The sequence below is a fragment of the Furipterus horrens genome, unplaced genomic scaffold, assembly GCF_987537825.1.
Source record: "Furipterus horrens unplaced genomic scaffold, mFurHor1.1.pri manual_scaffold_1, whole genome shotgun sequence".
NCBI classification, from domain to species: domain Eukaryota; kingdom Metazoa; phylum Chordata; class Mammalia; order Chiroptera; family Furipteridae; genus Furipterus; species Furipterus horrens.
Genome location: NW_028327171.1, coordinates 76,857,467 through 76,864,529, shown reverse-complemented (window position 1 = coordinate 76,864,529; position 7,063 = coordinate 76,857,467). Strand labels below are relative to the sequence as shown.

At 35.5% G+C, this 7,063-nt stretch overlaps 1 pseudogene; it reads left to right on the top strand.

The window, feature by feature from the left end:
• The first annotated feature begins 2,303 nt into the window (after positions 1-2,303).
• On the top strand, positions 2,304-2,868 carry LOC150021322 (ADP-ribosylation factor 4 pseudogene; annotated as a pseudogene).
• The last annotated feature ends 4,195 nt before the right edge of the window (positions 2,869-7,063 follow it).

The following is a 7,063-nucleotide window of genomic DNA, read 5'->3' as shown; positions in this document are numbered from 1 at the left end:
GAGAAAATTAATATAACTTATGAAAGAATTAACTTACAAGTAGTCTCTGTGCCCAAAGTGTTTTTATACTTGAGTTTTTTCAAACTTTCAGTGAGGAGATATATATAGTATGAACTTTTTCATACTATGATAAATATAGAAATATCCTAAATTTTTAATAAAGTTATACATAATTTTGATGTAAATATATGACAAAGATAGTTCAAAATTAAAAGAAAAGTAATAAATGATATCACTTATTCCATCTGTAAAACCCTAAATAAAACATTTAATTTAACATTACAATAAAATAATCAACTGTCACCAGTAGATCTTATTCAAACAATGAAATGATGTTTTATTATTAAGAAACATTATAATTTATGTTCATAATTTACAAATAAATTATACTAAATGCTCAAAAATCATTTAAAATATCCATTCACCACTCCTCATAAAATTCAAAAACTAATAAAAGAAAACTAGTTAATTAAAACAAACATCAATCTGAAATCAAAATAAAATCATTCCACTGATATTGAAATATGAGTTAGTCTCATTATAATTGATAACCAACAAGGACATCCACTAACTGTATTACAATTTAACATTGCTTAGGTATATTTGGTCAATGCATTAAATAAAAATATGCATAACTATAAGAACCAATTTAGAGTGCAGAAAACTAATAAAATCAATAATATAATTCAGAAAGTTTAGTGAAGTCTTTCCTTACTAAGTCATGATATATGGACCAAGAATTTTCCTAAATATAAACATTTAATAGGATATATGACCATAAATAATCTATATAAAATTAGCTTTAACAATTCAATAAAAACACATTTTATTAGAAAAAAATGAGCTATTAACACTTTTACAGAAAAGCAATAATAATGTCTAGTAATCAAAGAAAGACAACAGTTTGCTATGTCTGCTTCTTTTGTATCTTTCATTTCCCATTCCATTCCACAAATACTCTTTGCGCTTTCATTTTTATTTTTTTAAACATATTTCTAATAGATAAAAAAGATATAGTAAGAAATTACAATAACTTTTCCACTAATGGAAAGAAACAAGAAGAAAATCAGTAACAGTATATCACATTTTAAAAACACTATCAACTAATTTGATCTAATTGAAATTCACAGAACATTTCATTACAGAACATTGTTTTCAAGTGTACATGAAATATTCACCAAAATATTATAAACTATATAATAAGTTTCAATAAATTTAAATGGGTTCAACTCATACATAGTATGGTCTTGCGTTTGGCAATGCAATTAAATTAAAATCAGTTGTTGAGCATCATCCAACAAAGGAAAGTGTCACTGCCTGGATTCCCAGTCAGGACACATGCCTGTGTTGTGGCTGGTCCTTATTGTGGCACATGGAAGAGGCAATCAATGAATGTTTCTCTCCCTCTCTTTCTTCTTCTCTTCCCTCTCTCTAAAAAAATAAATAGATAAACCTTTTTTAAAATTATGAATCAATAACAGAAATATCTGTGAAAAATAACTAAATATGTAAAATTAAATAATATACTTCTAAATAACCCATGGATCAAATAAAGAGACAAAAAATATATATATTTTGATGCAATAAATGAAATGAAAATAAATGTATAAAATTGTGTGGGGTAGTAAATGACTATATTAGAAATAAAGAAGTTCTCAAATCAATGAGATTAGCTTCTCCTTAGTCAACTAAAAATAAGGAGAGTATATTAAACAAAAATTAAGTAGAAAATAATAATAATACAGATCAATAACATAGAAATCAGAAAAACAAGGATACCAAAAACTGGTTCTTAGAGATCAATGAAATGAAAACATTTAGCCAGACATATCAGGAAAAAAATTTTTACAAAAATTACAAATATCAGGAAAGAGAGAGCTGACATTACTACAGAATCTACCAATATTATAAAGAATAATAATGTAATACTATGAATAATACTATGCCAATATTTTAGACAACCCAAATGAAATGGATATATTTCTCAATGCAAATTGCCAAAGTTCACTCAAGAATAGAGGCTGGGCCACTGCTGAAGTCACTGCGGCTGCCGCTTGATTGACACAACCAAAGTCATAACTCTAGCGCCTGAGTGGTCACGCCTGTTGTCACGCAGGTCCGCACCCCAGCTAATTCCTGTCCCAGAACTTCGTCTGACTTGCCGGCTGGCGAGTTGTCCCTGCTACCCTTTTTCTTCTTAAGCCTCTGGTTGTTCTCGCTTGTTTGCCAGGAGCACGAAAGGAGAAGGCCCGGGAAGCTCCAAAATACTTCTAACCCTGCCCATCGCAAGTGCCACTACTGCCATGGGCCTCACGATCTCCTCCCTATTCTCACGCCACTTCTGCAAGAAGCAGATGAGCATTTTGATGGATGGATTGGATGCTGCTGGCAAGACGACCATGCTGTATAAATTGAAGGCAGGATGAGATAGTCACCACCATTCCTACCATTGGTTTTAATGTGGAAATAGAAGAATATAAGAACATTTGTTTCACAGTATGGGATGTTGGTAGTCAAGATGAAATTAGGTCTCTCTGGATACATTACTTCCAGGATACCCAGGGTCTTATTTTTGTGGTAGATATAAATGATCATGAAGGAATTCAGGAAGGATCCAAAGAACTGCAAAAAAATTGTTTCAGGAAGATGAGTTACAATATACAATGCTGCTGCTTTCTGCAAACAAACAGGATTTGTCAAATGCTATGCCCATCAGTAAAATGACAGATGATTGAGGTCTTCAAGTCTCTTTATAACAGAACATGGTATGTTCAAGACATTTGTGCTATACAAGGAACTGGTCTGTATGAGAGACTTAGCTGGCTGTCAAATAACCTTTCAAAATCTTCATTGGAACTGGATATCTAACCAAGGACATGTTCTAATTGGTCTAGGCTTGTTACAACAAAATTAGCTTGTATCTTGGTTATTAAACAGTATCTGGGACTGGTTTGGGCAGAATATTACAGTTTAAACTTATTTCATTACCAATTATTATTTACCAATTATAATGTTGCAGTTGCAGTTTAGCTTATGTTTGGTTTTAAAGAAATTCTCCTTAACTTGGGGGGCGGGGGAGAAGTGTCCCCTTTTAATTTTACTTCCCTTAAACCTAAATGCCTGGACTTAGTTAAATCCATTTTTGAGTGTTTTATTTTTAATTTTTTTTTTTTTTTGAGCCCACAACAAATAATGTTTTAAAGTTATCCCCTTGCTACTTTACTGATAGCCTTAACATTCCTGGGACAGTCTGTTAATTTTTTTTAATGTAGCATTCCATTTGTATTTATTTTTCTCATTTGTCAAAAAAGATTTTCTAATACTGCTTGTACCAGCTAGGGAAATGCTCCAAAAACACTATTGAGATCTCTTGCACTAAGGAACTCTGCACCCCGCCCCCTGCCCCCATTATTGATTACTGGCTTCCATCAGCCAGGCTTACCTTGGTGTGGGTTGGATTAGATAGCTAATTAGTTCTGTGTTGGTAACAAAGAATTCATATGAGATGATTTTTAATACCCAGCAGATTGTCTTTCTTTACAGTGTATCTTCTTAATCTTGCATTTTGCTTTTGGTATCAGCCTGACTCTGCTCACTATATAATAGTTCTGCTGCTGTTTTACTGTTTATTGGCGAACATATCTCCTTTTACCCTGGCTGGTTTGGCTCAGTGGATTGAGCGTCGGCCTGCGAGCTAAGTGTCGCTGGTTCGATCTTCCAGTCAGGGCACATCAGAGAAGGAAAACTCTGACTCCAAAAAACCTCCGCTGCCTTGCGGCATACCTCTTCAGGGGAAAGGCTAAGGGAGTAAACCCCGACAGAAAATCCGGAGCCGGAGTCCCTAAGGCGGTTTGACGTTGCAGTCAACACCGGCAACTCCTGCGGCGCACCTGAAGCCAAGCTGTATTGACTCCGTCTTTCCCTTGGACCCTTCAGCTGCAAAGAGAGGGGGGGTCTGCTGCATGGGCAACAGCAGACCCTCCATATCACCCTGCCCAGGCTCTGTAGCTTCAGCTTCACTGGAGAGGACACTCCAGCGTCATCGCAAGATGTCGATTCAACACGGGAGGAGACAGATACCGTGACACTCCCGAGTCGGACTGCACAACCATTCTCGGCGGTGCAGATAGACTCTTAAGAAGCTACACCATCGTCTCTCGAGACGGATGGCTGCCGACGACGATCTCCATCAAGAGGTTTTGGAAAACTCATCAAGCTCAAATGACTAAGGTTTCTTTATAACCAATTTGGAATTATTCTTAATAAATGATAAAATATGTTTTAAAAAAAGAATAAATAGAAAACCTGAAGATTCTTATATCTATTAAATAATTTGAATTTGAGTTTAAAACCTTCCCACAAAGAAAATACCAGACTCTGATGGCTTCACTGGTGCATTCTACCAAACATTTAAGAAAGAAATACCAATTCTGTACACACTCTCCCATGAAGTTAAAATGAAAGAATTTCTTTCTACCTCATCCTAAGAATCAAACATTACCCTTGGTAACAAATTCAAACAATAACACTTTTAGATTAAAAAAAACTAGAGACCAATATTCCTCATATAGACACAAAACTTCCAAACAAAATTTTAGCCAGTCAAACCCAAGAATATATAAAAAAGATAATTTAATGTGCTTCCCCAAACCCATAAACCCAATCTTACGGAAAAAAAAAAAATCACACAAGCCCCAAATGAGGAATATTCTACAAAGTATTTCACCAGTACTCTTCAAAGTTTTCAAAGTCATGGGAGGCAAGAAAAGACAGACAACTGTTATAGATTTGAGAAATCTAAACATAATAACTAAAGGGAATGTGGTATGCTGGATTGGCTGTGTATCACCAAAAAGACACCAGTAAAAAAACTGGTGAATTTCTATTAAAATCAGTTGTTCAGTTAATAATATTGTACATTGTTAATTGTTTTGTTGTAATAAATGCTTTATGATTATGTAAAATGTTAACATTGGGTACATACTTCTAGTTTAATAGAAATAAAAAATGTGGGCCTCTAGGAAACCCATACAATATAAACAATGCAAAGATGCCTTAAAATTGGTGAAGATTAGCTTAGCATGTATAAATACACAGTATTCTTCTTATGTGTAGATTATTTTTAACAATTTCTATTTAAATTACTATTCAAAATATGAAATTTCTAATCTTTTTTGTTTTTATTTTAGTCTGGAGTAATCTTGCATTGTTTGTTTTTAATCTGTACAATTGTTTGGTTTACTTAAACCAAACTGACTCCCACATGCCGAAGTCTCTCCATCTAAAGTACCATTAGTTTTATATTAATGTTTTGCAATTCTAGAGATTTTCATTTAGCAAATTTCTTGGAAGCCAATTCTTAATGTACCAAAATTCATAGTGAGGATTGATCTCTGAGAAGATAATCCTTTTTTGGGAACCAACTGCATAAAATGGTCTGGCTCAGATATACAGAAGACTTTAGAAGAAACCACTGTAATCCGAGGTATATCTCTAGCCAGAAATTAGTCCTTGGACATGAGCAGCTGACATTTCTGCCTTGTAGACAGAGCTCAGACATGCAGCTGTTATCTTTTCCCTAATATAAACTCACCAGAATTGCTCTCAGGTGAATACTTCAAGTCTACCTGGATTGAGCGTCGGCCTGCGAGCTAAGTGTCGCTGGTTCGATCTTCCAGTCAGGGCACATCAGAGAAGGAAAACTCTGATTCCAAAAAACCTCCGCTGCCTTGCGGCATACCTCTTCAGGGGAAAGGCTAAGGGAGTAAACCCCAACAGAAAATCCGGAGCCGGAGTCCCTAAGGCGGTTTGACGTTGTAGTCAACACCGGCAACTCCTGCGGCGCACCTGAAGCCAAGCTGTATTGACTCCGTCTTTCCTTTGGATCCTTCAGCTGCGAAGAGAGGGGGGGGTCTGCTGCATGGGCAACAGCAGACCCTTCATATCACCCTGCCCAGGCTCTGTAGCTTCAGCTCCACTGGAGAGGACACTCCAGCGACATCACAAGATGTCGATTCAACACGGGAGGAGACAGATACCGTGTCACTCCCGAGTCGGACTGCCACAACCATTCTCGGTGGTGCAGATAGACTCTTAAGAAGCTACACCATCGTCTCTCGAGACGGACGGCTGCCGACGACGACCTTCTCTGAACTCTTTCTATCAAAGATGTACTCTAATGTACACATATTCTTAATTGTGAAAGTGACTCACACCAATAAAAGGTTCATGAAAACTAAAAATCTGGCTATTTCAATTATTCTTAGAAACAGGAACTTAAGCTACTGTTATACTAGGTGATCTTGTAGGCTATGTGCCACTTTCATTCCCTGTGAAAAAAAGCTATCCTGAGAGGACTATGCTCTAATAACACAGAAAAACTAAATATATTTCCTGAGCTACCATTTCCACTTTCTATTCCAGGTAACAGTTCTGAGCAAATCCTGCCATTTTTTAGGTCTGAAAATGGAAGCAATTAAAAAAGAAAGGCAAAACTTGGGAACTTGGTGTGGTGTGAAGCAAAACAAATTATTAGCATTTTTTTTCTTTCTTTGCTAAGTATCCCATTGTTGTCATAATTTTTTAGAAATTACCCTTGCACAGTCCATCTAGAAAAGCACTTTGGGGGACACAAAAGACAGTTTTCTGAAATGTTGAGGGCATAGGAAAAGGAAGAATAGGGAATTCAATTCAAGTAACTATTTTAAAGCCATTTATGATAAGTATAAAAATACAAAAATTGTTAGGGAATATGAAATCTAAACCTAAACGAGGGGTAGTAAGCCAGATAGTAAGCATGACAGACCACAGTAGCAAAATAAAAATGAATGTGTTCTGGAAATGAAAATAAATATAATTTCAGGAATTTAAAAAAAGAAAATATAAAAATATGAAAGAGTTGCAGAGCCTAAATATGAGAACTTCTGAGTAACACATTGGGAAGAAAGAGAAGGAGGAGACAGATGGGGAGGAGGAAGACACATGGAGCATACAGAAAAGGAGCAATAAGAGAAAGAAATATAAAAGTAATTTTTAAATGTCCAGGAAATAATTTTTGATAGCA